The 13112-nt window shown below is 40.6% G+C and overlaps 1 pseudogene; it reads right to left on the bottom strand.

The window, feature by feature from the left end:
- Positions 1-4485: 4485 nt before the first annotated feature.
- On the bottom strand, positions 4486-8707 carry LOC138383744 (EF-hand calcium-binding domain-containing protein 14 pseudogene; annotated as a pseudogene).
- Positions 8708-13112: the final 4405 nt, after the last annotated feature.

The following is a 13112-nucleotide window of genomic DNA, read 5'->3' as shown; positions in this document are numbered from 1 at the left end:
AAAGAATTTATGACTAAGACCCAAATGACAATTGCAGCAACAATAAAAATAAATAAAGGGGACTTAGCTAAATTAAAAGGCTTCTGCAAAGCTAAGAAAATAATCAACAGAACAAATAGACAACCTACAGAATGAGAGAAAATATCAGCAAGCTATGCATCAGATAAAGGGTAAATAACCAGAATCTACAAAAACCTCACGCAAATCAGCAAGAAAAAACAAAAAACCCCATTAAGAAATGGGCAAAAGACATGAACACAAGCTTTTAAAACCAAGATAGACAAATAGCCAGTAAATATAAGGAAAAAACGCTCAATATCACTAATCATTAGGGAAATGCAAATCAAAACCACAATGAGATATTACCTTAACCCTATTGGAATAGCTTTTATTAAAAAGGAGAAAAACTGTTTTTGCTGGCATGGATGCAGAGAGAAAGGAACACTTATACACTGTTGGTGGGCCTGCAAATTAAAATTCCTCAAAGAACTAAAAGTAGACCTGCCATTTGATTCAGAAGTCCCACTACTGGGCATTTACTCAAAGGAGAGTCATTTTACCAAAAAGACACCTGCATATTGCAGCACAATTCAAAGATGTGGAATCAACCCTAGTGCCCATCCAGTCTTGAGTGAAGTAACAAAATGTGGTACATGTATCCCATGGGATACTGCTCAGCCATTAGGAAAAATGGATTAACGCCTTGTGCAATAATTTGGATGGAACTGGTGACCATTATCCTAAGTGAAGTATCTCAAGAATGGAAAAATGAACACCATGTGTACTTGCTATCAAATTAGAACTAACTGATGAGCACACATGTGCACAGATGGAAGTAAAACTCAGTGAAATCAATCAGGGTGGAGGGGGAGGAGGGGATGGGTGAAAACCTACCCAGTGGGTACAGTGAACCCTATCAGGGTGATGAGCACACTTATAACCCTGACTCAAGCATCACAAAATCTATCTTTGTAACCAAAAATATTAGTTACCTTTAATATTTTGAAATAATAAAAAAGGAAAAAAGAATTCTCAAAATACTAATAAAAAAGAAAAGGATGCTTCTCATATTTTACTATCTATCACAAAAGATCAGTTCAGGCTGGGACTCCAAGCACTACTTCAGAGCATGCTCAGAAACATCCCACGTAAGTCTAGAACTCTTCCACTTTTGTTCTAGGGGTGACTATGTCATTCAGTCTTTCCTTTACTTTCTGATTTGTTCTACACACTGTACTAAGCCCTAGGATTAGTTCCCAGGCCTTAAGAAGCTCATAGTCTAAAGATATGTGTAAATATGTAAAGAAATAAACATGACACAATTTGTTACATGTTAGACTAGAGAAATGTGTAAAGTGCTCTGACAAGCTGCCTGAAGGAACAAAGATTTCCTAGAAGTGACATGTGAGTTGGGCCTTGAGGACACATCTTTGAACATTTAGATCTTGATCTCCCAATTTACACTAGAGCTGTCTCACTCTGGACTAATCACCCCCCAGAATGAGTTAAGGTGATCTAAGTCTCACGGGTGGCCTATTGCTATTCTGTTTCCACTGTAAGACTATTTATTAGGATGTCTTCTCCACACTGAAGCAGAAATTTAGAAAACAATTTGGGGATGTCTATGCTTACCTATGGTTATGATGGGTCGCGGGGATAATTTCCTTCAGCTAACTAGAGAAAGCCCCTCTAAGAAACAGATATATTGAGTGTTGAATGTCTAATTGTGGCTTATCTTATTCAGGTGGTTTAAAAAGAAAATATTAATTGTTCTCAGCCAATACACTAATACAAATTGTCTCCCTCTTTTATGTTCCTGCTAACACTGGAAACAAGATATGGTTTTCTACATAGGGAAACATGGCAAATATACACCTTCCTAGGAGTACGTAATTTAAGAATTTCTGAATTCTGAGGATTTTATTTTGTTTTTGTTAAATTTTTTTTTAATATACAGGATGTTGCTATGCTGCCCCAGCTGGTCTTGAACTCCTGGACCCAAGTGATCCTCCTGTATCAGCCTCCCAAAGTGTTAGGATTACAGGTGTGGGCCACTGTGCCCAGCCCTGGACTTAAAAAAAGGTAGGCCACAAACAAATTGTGATAGACTCTGACAAGTGGCACTTGGTAAACAGGGTCAAATTATACATTTCTAATATATGAAGAAAAAGAAGTATTAATTCATTTTTCTCTTTCAGAAGTCAGGTTAATATTCTTATGTATGCAACAAGGGTAGGGGAAAAAGAGTGAAGAGATTCTTGTTCTTATACTGATTTTCTTGTAAGGGGGTCTTTCTCTTAATTTTGGTTTGTGTTAGGAATGCTTTGGTGCACAGCAGGTGGGAAAGGTGACAAAATTATGGACTTTAATAACATTACATCTTGATATTCACATGGTCGCATTTTTTTTCACAATAGGCTACGAGAATACTGAGAACAATCTCCACAGTGGGCTTCTGCCTTCAAATTAAAAGATCAAGGGAAGAAACAGAAGTAGTAGGGATGTGGACAGCAAGACAAATAATAACTATGTAACACGGTGTCTGAAGTGAGTTAGTGCTAACATGTCCACATAATAGGGCAGCTAGGTCTAGTGACAAGAGCAGAGATTTAAAGTTAGAAGGTCTATGTTGTACTGACATTTATTATATGCTTTGTGATGCCTCATACAGTCTGAGACTGCTAATCTATAAAATGAGATAATAATGCAAACTTCCTTCAATGTTTTGAGGCTTAAAAGAAAGTATTATTTAAACTGTTAAATTCTATGTAGAAATTACTTGATGACATTATGAGGAGTGTCATCATTCAGGAGACAATTCCATCTTTAGAATTCCTAGACTCTTTGTAGTTCTTTAGTCTTTCTAGATGCCTTTTGGCTTTTTTTCCTCTAATCAAAGCACTGCAAAGATGCCCATGCAAAGGCATGCACACAAGTCAAATGAGATGGTTCTGTTACTCGTGTGAACTCTGTGATAAATCTGGTTGAGCACTGACACTTTATTTTTTTTTTTTTTTTTTGAGAGAAAAAGGAAATGTTTTATTTAGATAAATTAAAATGGCTGATATGAAATAAGCAAAGCTCAAATCAAGTCGTGGAAGCCTTGAATTCACGCCATAAACAGAACCAAAATTGCTCATATTAATACATTACCAAAATAGCTCCATTAAAACAAAATAGATTTACATTTCTTAATATGAGAAAACAACAAGGTAGGTTAGGTTCGTATAACAAACAATACACGCTCTATAAAGTCTCAGGAATACCCAAACGTGTTCTGGTTTGGATGTGAAAGAAGGGACCACATCTAGCTGGTGCTGGTAAGTGAGCCAATGAGGTGTGTAGCAAACAAAACCTATCACTAAAAACAACTCAACAGGCCATCATATGAGCATGAGGCCATCACAGTCAAAATCGTCAACTGTGACCGGCGGGACCAGCGAGGGAGCTGAAGGGGTTATGTACAGCAACTGTGAAGAAAGGAAACTCCAGTGGAAGGGAGAATGGCCAGTGGCAGGTGAAGGGTGTCCACTCTTCAGCTTTGTTGCATCAGACGTATTCCTGAGTGCCAGGCACCCCTCTGCCCTTTAGATGACACTGCAGTCATCTTGAAGTTAGGTACTCTCTTCTCGTGGCTCTTCTCTTTCTACACTACCTTTTTGCCTCTCTGTTTTATGGGGAGGCTCTTTTAGTAAACATTGTATCAGCTAGTACAAGGCAAAAGAAAAAAGGACCAAGAAGCAGTGCTTTGGGTAACTTAGGAAAGAAGCAGTAGGAGCTGCTAGGCTAAAACGGTAAAAGGATTTAAAATAAAACCCAAAACCAAATTCACCATCACTACCCAATCTTTCTCTCAGAGCTGAGATGCAGCAGGTGAGGTTTGACTACAGCTGAACACAAGTCACAGGCTGGGTAAGTTAAGATAAATAAAAATCTCAAATCAACATTGAGTAGGCTTATGGGGCTCTTTTCTTAAGCCAGTGAGTATGTTCAAGTTAGAGCAAAGAAGTTCAAGATACTCTACTTCTGCCTGGAAGATATGGTACTTTCTCAGGCAAGATGACAAGGGTATTCATAGGTCTGAGAGTACAGCATAAACACCTCTGCCAAACTTGGTGGGGGAGAAGACGGTACTACAAACTGGCTCAGGGATGCTGCTAGTCAGACAAGCTTGAGAGAGGTAGGAAGAACAGAAGATAAACTAAAAAACAAGACAGACTTCACCTACAGCTATCTGATGCAAAAGAAAAGTACATACAACAAAGAGTTAAGGTGTCTGCGAAATATCTGCCTATGAATAAGAATTTGAAACTAAAAAAGACAAGCTACATTTCCCTCAAGTATATTTCATATAAATCAGTTCTTGAAAAACATACCTTCCAGGTACAGACATACTATTTATGGTCAGTATATACAAATATAGCAGTATAATTCAATTTATTGCTAGAATTTTATTTGGTTGTTATAAAATCTGTAAGGATGTATATATTAAAAAAAAAGGGGGGGGGGCAGGGAAGGCAGCCAGAAGAGCAAGAGTTATCTTCAAGTTATCTAAAGTGCCAGGCTAATTTTATACTATACTTTAACCTTTCCAAGAACGTGAAATCGCTTAGATGAGCAAGGGAAATGTTAAGGAAAAAAAAAAAGGGAGAAGCATAAGCCATTATGAGATAAGCAGACAGATTCATGGAAAAAGACTCATCTTGCTTTAACTAAATTTTAATACTTCTAGAAAAAAATTTAAGGTTAGTCAACACCAAACTGAACGTCATAAAGAAAAAATCAGCCCTTAAATATTTAAGGGTGCTTGACTGTATTCAAGGCTGACAGGGCAACTTGAACAAAGTTAAAAAGGAAATGATCTCTATTAAAGAAGTCTGTGCCATGAAAGCTGCTCTAGTTTCTCCCCGACTTGGCCTAAAGCAAAGTTATGTAGTTTTTTCCTTTTGTGTTGCCCAAAGACTGCTTCTAGGAACAACACATCAAGTTTAGACTCAACATACAGGGGACATAAAAGTATTATTCCTTCCAGTCCGTTTGTGCCAGGTCCACCAAAATATTTGAAGGGAGTATTGCACTTGCGTGTATTAGATTTGAAAAAACTTGCTACCATCGCATGAAGGCCCCTGTTCCAGGCCTGCCCCACCATACTTTAGCATATTCCGGACAGAAAGCCTCTAGCTACTTCTGAGCTGATAACTTTAAGGATATCGAATATGATTTCATACGTTTCATTTCATAACCTTTTTGGCCTTGTTCTTCCCACAGAGAAACATACCAGGTTCTTCATTAGCCCTCAGGTAAAATCTCAAGGGGTGTTGTTTCATGGGTCAAAATCAGAGGCATAGCTCTCCTCTAAAGCTCTGGGTGGTCAGTCTGAGACAGTGACGGGGGACGTTAACCCTGCCATCCAGAATGGAGATGGTACTGGAGGTGGAAGCCAGCTATAGCTTAAAGATAAACTTGAGTGGGTGGGTGGGGGAAGACAATCTAGCTTTCTGAAGAGGTAAAATGGATAAGGTTTTAGGCTCATAAACCCTGAAATAAGATTAAAAATGAGAAAAATCCCCAATAAGACTTCTCGGATTCCCAGGTTGGGATTAGCTGAGGGAACAGGAACAAAGGACCAGAATCCTACTTTCCTGAGCCTGGAGTCAGCACTGTCTTCACAGTGTCCACTCCCTGAATCTATTCCCCCAGCCACCAAGCCAAAGCCCATAGCAGCATCTGGGCCTTTGAGGGATGCCTTAAGGAGATGTGGACACAGTTTCAACTGCTACCCAGATCAGATTAGCAATTTTTAATAACAAGTCATTTCTTCATATGCTGTTCAAAACCATTCTTCCTACTTTCCACACAATATGCACAACCTTTCTTTCTTTTTAAATATTTACAAACAGAAAAGGCCTATCTTTTAAAGAAAAGACATTTTCTGAGTCTCTATAAAGTGCAGCTAATTTAAGGCAAATTTATGTGAAATATAAAAGGTGGCTTATTCTCTCTATATACACATTACCCAGTTTTAAAAGATAAGGTCTCCTCCCCTCAAAAAAAGGAAAGAGAAAAAAACAGGGCTTTATTATTTTTTTCTGGCAATTTAAAAATGTAAGATCTTACTGGTGTTAGGAAATCATAGATTTCTGAACATCATAAGTAAAATGGTCTTCTTTTTTAAAAAAATAACTTTTATATAGCTTCTTCAAACAATTAAAAGGTGGCAATGTGTCTGCTACAGTAGTTTGGAGGACTAGAGGACTGAGGGGTAAGGGTTGTTTCTGTTAGGTAAGTAGATATTAGGCAGTCCAGGGTACATAGCCATTTCTAAAACATGCCCAATGAGGCTAGACACCTAAGGCTACTCTTAGCTCCAGGAATGAGTATCTTCCATCTCCATCGGAATCAAATGCTCTCAAGCTCTCTGGTTCTGGCATGGCAGAACCTAGTGAGTTCCAGATTTCCTGGTAGGTCAGCTTCCCATCCACGTCCTGGCCAGTCTTGTGGAATAAATCCTGAAGATCTTTAATGCTAGAAATTCCTGGTAGGGAGATAGGTCTTAGTTGGGCAGCTTTCTCATTTGGGCCTCCAGGAGACTGTGAAAATTTTGGCAATGCTGATGGCTTTGATGTGAAACTCTGAACTTGCTCTTCACTGGCAGTCTCTGGAGGCCTGTTGCTCTCAGGTTTGTTTGTGAGAGCGCTGATAAGCTGCAGTTTCTCTCTTAGCTTGGATACCTGAGAATTTGAACTATCTTCTTTCATGCTGAAGGACAGGTTTGCTTTCTTTTCTAACTTGCTCATAGCAACCAAGTCGCTTTCTATCAGGTTGACTCTCTGGGTAAGATTACTGACTGTCTCATTCATCCCTTCAAGTTTAAGATCGTTCTGTTTCTGGTACCTCACCAGGGCACTGTTTACCTCCTCTAAAGAGTTGTGAAGATACAGGATATCCTGTTTCAAATTCTCACTGTGGGTTTTATTGTCAAGGTCTGATGTGGCAGAAGGTGTCAGAATGGCTTGGGTGCCTCCAGCAGTCTCCTCCTGATCCGTATCACTCTGCAGTAATTCCAAGGTTTTCTTATGTTCATCCACGGTTTTTTGTATTGCCTCCACAGCAAGATGGACACTGTTTAAAGTATTGCCAATGGAAGCTACGCTCTTCTGAAGTCCCTCTACAGTGGCAGGCAGGCTAATTAAGTCTGCAGCTGACTTAACATTGGCTTTGAGGTGGTTTACTGCAGAAGTCAACAGAGAAATCTGCTTATTCATTTCTGTGACGTTTATCCACACTTTGTTTAAGCCCAGCTCGCCAGATTCAATCTTCTCAAGTTGCTTTTGTTCGCTGAGTAGTTCTTCATTAAGTTTGGGGATCTCTTGGAATGAGCTTTTCTGATTAGATTCCATTGTTCTAAATTTTTCCTTGAGGGCATCCAGATCCTCCTTGAGAGCAACCTGCATCCACACCAAGCCAACACAGGCTACAACACAGGCAGCAAGGATGACAAAACCACAGAGAGGATAACAGATCTTGCAGCATCGTAAATATTCTCCCTTGACAAAGCGAGAGCGATTTCCAACCACACCGAATTCCTCTTCCTCCTCGGAGGTAGACTCAGAGTCTGAGTCAGGAGGCTCCGTGCGAAGCAGGCGGTGGCTGCTTGAGCTTTTCTTGGGCTTCTTTCTCCGACTGTCGCCAGCCAAGCCTATCAATGCATTGAGCTCTTTGCGCTTTTTCATCTTCTTGTGTGGGGTGAGTGGACCGCCCACTCCTGAGCAGCCAGGTTCGTATCCGACGCCCAATTCTCTTGATGCCTTGGAGCTGCCTTCCAGGGTGGGGAATCCCGGGCCAGAGCCCCCTGGTCACTCCCACCTAGGGGTGGGACCGACCAGATCCACTGGCGACTGGAGATGGGACCCCAGAGGAAACTGGAACTCAGATGGGTGGGGGGAGTCACATAGAGATGGCCAGAGAGCTGGTGATCCAAAAGGATAAGGCCCTAGGCATAGAGTGTCAGTTAAGAGGGTGAAAAGGGGGGACAACCTCTGAATCCCAAAAGGGGAAAAAAACCAAGTCAAGAATGAGAGATTCTCAGCCCTGATAAGTACGCAATATTTCTAAAGGTGCTCCAGGAGCTGGGGAAGGGCACACAGGATAGGTGTTTTGTATCTTCGGGACAGGATTTCCAAAAGAGAGAGAAAAGAAACTTATTCTTGAATGGGAGGGGAGGGGCGGGTGCAGAGCAAGAACTTGGGAACGTGCTAGTCCCTTCCTGGCTGGAGAGGTTGCAGAAGGGGGGTCCCACCCGCTGCAACTCTGCACTGCGTGGCCGCTGAGAAAATGCCGGGGCCAGGAAGCTGGCAGGGGTCTGGGATGATCACCGTTTTCCGGCCTCCGTCCTGAGTTTGAAGGGAGCCCGAGACTGAGGAAGACCCAGAGCTCAAGTCAGAGGGCTCGTCCTGAGAAGAGCCAGTCCTGCGCTAGGGTAGACCCCAGCCAGGCTGTTTGGGCCTGGGGGGGCGCGGTGCTGAAGGCGACTGCGGCCCAGCCCACTTAGAGCACTCCCGCCTAGAGTTTGAGGTGTTCCAGCTCGGGCAACTCACACGCGCTGCCCCCAATCCAGCCGCGACTCTGGCCTCCGCTCCGGCTCCGGCCGCGGCTGCTCCCGACGTGCTGGCAGAGGCGGCGGCGGCCGCGGGCTCCAAACCCGGGCCATCGCTCCTGCCCCAGATCACTCAGCACTGACACTTTAGCTGCAATGTTTTTAATTAGCTGTGCATTCTCATCATTTAAAAAGAGGGCAACAAACCATGCTCCCTGGGCCAAACCTGGTCTGCCACTACCTTGGATAACCAATGAGTTAAGAATGATTTTCACATCTTTAAAAAGGTTGAAAAATCAAAATAACATTTAGTGACATATAAAAATTATATGAAATTCAAATTTTTCTGCCCAGAACAGTTTTACTGGAACACAGTCACAGGCAGCCCTTTAGGTATTGTTGATGGCTGCTTTCCCTTCACACTGAATTACAGAGTTGAGAAGCTGTGACAGAGACAGTATGTGGCACTCTCATTGTTTGCACTGCTGCTTGGGCGCTACAAATTGTGGTGACCCTGTAATATTTTGACAGTGCTTCCAGTGCCATGTGGATCATGATACTACAGCATCTTATTTTTTTTTGTCTAAAAAAGACACTTGCACTAGAATGTTTATAGCAGCACAGTTCACAATTGCAAAGATGTGGAAACAACCCAAGTGCCCCTCAATACATGGGTCAATTAATAAAATGTGGTATATGTACACCATGGAGTACTACTCAGCCCCAAAAGCAATGGTGATCTAGCACCTCTTGTTATTATCCTGGATGGAGCTGCAGCTCTTTCTACTATATGAAGTATCACAAGAATGGAAAAACAAGCACCACCTGTACTCACCGTCACAGTGGTATTAATTGATCAACACTCATGTTCACATGTGGTAATAACATTCATCTGGTATAGGGCACGTGGGAGAGGGGAGGAGGGGATGGGTATATTCACACCTAATGGGGGTTGTTGAGCCTAAGAATACTGAGTTATAGAAATGCCCCCTGTATTTCTGGAGGCAAGATTTGATTTCAGAAGTCAAATAAGGCTTTGCCTTAAAGAAAAAATAAATGTGTTAGTTCAAAAGCTGCCTTGTCTCAGGAGGGCGTCTCCTTGGTCAGTAATAGCTGCACTTCAAAGAGACAGCTGTAAACTGGGCCTATGGTTCTCACCTGTTTTGAAAGACAAGGCAGGCCTCCCTTAGAACCAAAAGGTTGCCAGAGCTGACAGGCAAAGACCCCCGGAGATGAGAGCTAATCAGATAGATATGCTAATGCCCAAGCTGGGCCCAGATGGAGCCATGAGGTTGAAGTGATTAACACAAAGCACAGCCCATGTTGACTTCTGAGATCATCTCTGTCTCCAAGAACACAATCACAAGATGTCTGTTTGTTGCTAAAGTAATAGCCTTATCACAAAACTTAGAAGTTTGCCCCAAGAAGATTTTACAACTCATTGTTCTCCTAGTTAGAGTTAGTTAAAGGATCTGTAGTAGCCTTTTAGGAGACTTTGACCCTAAAGCAAACTGCCTGTTAGTATGTAAATCCCGTTGCCCTTGGCAACGGGAGCCTGTATCTACCCTATATAATACCTGAGTGGAGTTTCAGTCAGGGATATGTTTTATGTGGGTAGAAATATATCCATCCAGATACCCTCCTTATGTCTATTTTCATAAACCTTTACTTTATAAACTATATCTTTGGCTCTGTGTATTATTATTGCCATTATTTTATTTTTTATTTCTGTTTCCTACTGTTTTTTTCATCCTTTGCCATGACCCCTGCCTGAGAGACCTGATCGGAAAAAAAAACCTCTTTGCAGGGAGCATAGCTAACTCCCCGCAGGGTGTGGTGTGCACTGTCTGGGGGCATGGACAGGCTTGAAGATCTGACTCAGGAAGGACAAAGGCAATATATGGAACCTAAACCTCTGTACCCCGTAATATGCTGAAATTAAGAAAACATAAAGTAAAATAAAACAGAATAAAATAAAAGTGAAAAAAAGAAGCAAGATCATAATTCCCATACAAATTTATAGAAGGTATATTTTCTGAATTCAAACTACAGTTCCAGCAGTGTTTTCCCAACCTCAATGCAAGAAGGACATTTACATATCTTCAGATCCATCCAACCGTGCAATTGATGAGCTTTTAGCTAACCATTAATTGTTACTGATTAACCTGCAAGGAAATGATATGCTAAAAGGCAAAGGCCCTGTTAGTTCAAATTGCCAAAGGCAGAAATTCAGCATCAGTTTTCTTACTATCCCACTCACACTTTTCAGTATCTATTTTCTTCTGTTTCTTATACAATCTTACTTTCAGACTGAAAGCTTAAATCTCCAATTTAGTTTAGGACAAATTATGATGCTATTATACTGTACATCACTTTTAGCATTCCAGAGTCTTTATTATGTTCACAGGGAATTCATATTAGATTAGTAGGCTAAGAAGAGACTTCCACAGAAATCACCGTAGAGGCACCTGCGGCACTGCCTGGCGCCTTTGACTCTGCAGTAGGCAGCGAGTTAAAGGGAACAGGATGGTGAAGAAAGAAGGGACAGACTGTACTGCTACCAGCTGCTGCTTCTAAACCAGTCATGCCTATTGCTAATTGATAAAACAATCTTCCTCTAAAACCTCATCTTTTCTTTCAAAACACTTAGGAAATTCTAAAAAAACAAAAAACAAAAAAAAAAAAACCCAACAAAAAAATGCCTTATCTGGGTGGAAGTCTGAGTCTTTGCCTTTGTACTAAATTTATGTTCATAAATGAAAACTTTGTTGAAAGAAGATTCTATGAAGGAGAAAAAGCAACTCACCTCTCAGTGGCTGGGCTGCAGCCCGGAATCTGGGCTTTAGGACAAACCGGCACTGCCTCTCTCGTGGCAGCTCTTCCATGAGGAAGGCCTCTTGGGAGTTGAACATGGCGGTAGAGTCCTTTGAGGCCGCTGTCAGGAGTGCAGTGTCTCGCAGATGCTTCATTTTAATCCCATAGGGATATTCATGCCCTACATAAAAAATCTAAATGTAGGCTTTAGACTGACCGGTGCTGTGGACCATGTGTGCCACAAACAAGATATACTACCATTTACTCCTGGGACTTTTGGTATAAAGAATCCTTTTGTTGACTGAATAATCATGTACATGCTTACAGTCTGAGACCCCTGCATAACACAGGTGTGCTCCTTCCAGGGGAGTTTTAAGAGGGAGTGGGGAGAAAAAAAAGGAAAAACCTTTAAAGACTCTCTTGTTTGGAATGAATGCACACAGCAGTTTGTGAGTTGCATAACGTTGATGACTCCTATGTTTGCATCTAAGAATATTTAAAGGTATTCTAGTTTTTTCCTTGACATTAACTAGATCTATAACTCTTAAGCAAATCTATGTCCTCACTTGGCCTCAAATTATGACTTAAAACAATTGTCCTACCTCTCACACAAGTATTATAAGGATCAATAAGTAAACATTAGTGGCTAACATTATTTAAATAATAGAAACATGTGTCAAGCATCACTATCATTACTACTATCTACCACATGGTGTCTGTCTGAAAAGACATTTCATTACTTTTTATGAGTTACATAATTAGAGTTACTCAAGAGCATTGGGACTAATCTAATTTATGCTTCCCTCCGACTGCTGCCCTCTGAGGGTGGTGTTCATAGGCAATAATCAGAAGAAAGACAGCAGGGTATCAGAAACACAGAAACAGATGCAAAGAGAAATTTACAAACTACAAAAACTAAACCCTGGACACCTCACTGCAATGAGATTTTGCTCATTAATACTCTAAGCAATAGCATCCTCTAAGTGTAATCCTCAAATAACATTGTGCTATAGATTTTTGTAAGTACACAGAATAAGTTCCCTTCTATATCTGATTTATTACTGAGTATAATTCAGTGAATTCTTACTCTTCTTTTCCACCTGGCATAGGCAAACAATGTCAATGTTTCCTTAATACCAATTACTACAGCAACTTCCAGGAATTAGGGCAAAAAAAGGCTTCTATTAAAAATGGCAATAAAGCAAAATCTATTTATCAAAATAGCCAGCTGGTGATCTAAAATCGAGGTTTTCAAGGCACATTAAAATTAGAATGTACAATTAAGAACTGCTGCTAATTCATGGAACAGTCATGACCCATTGTTTTACAGTAACAGGTAATTTGAAGCTTGGAGCTGTTTTAAGCCTAAAAATTACCATCCACTTAGGTTTAATTAAGTTAATATATCTTATTGAAAGTTATGTTAAGTATTTAATTTTTAATGATGACTTAGTTGCTCATTAGCTTTTACAAAAGTCACCTTAAAAACAAACCTGAAATGATGTTGATTGTGTCCTCCGTTCTGTGCATATACTAAGTGCATTTCTATATTCTAGGTCTGAGCATATATATTTTGTAGAAAAGTTTGGTTTTAGATTTCTCAGATCACTTGAAACTCTCTAAATTAGACAGTAGTGACCTCATGGATAAATGAAAGGATTACATGAAATGATGCATATAATATACTTTGTACAATCTCCGC

This window comes from Eulemur rufifrons, chromosome 6 (genome assembly GCF_041146395.1).
Source record: "Eulemur rufifrons isolate Redbay chromosome 6, OSU_ERuf_1, whole genome shotgun sequence".
Lineage (NCBI taxonomy): Eukaryota > Metazoa > Chordata > Mammalia > Primates > Lemuridae > Eulemur > Eulemur rufifrons.
The sequence above is the reverse complement of the archived record's forward strand: the minus strand, read 5'-3'. Positions and strand labels throughout refer to the sequence as shown.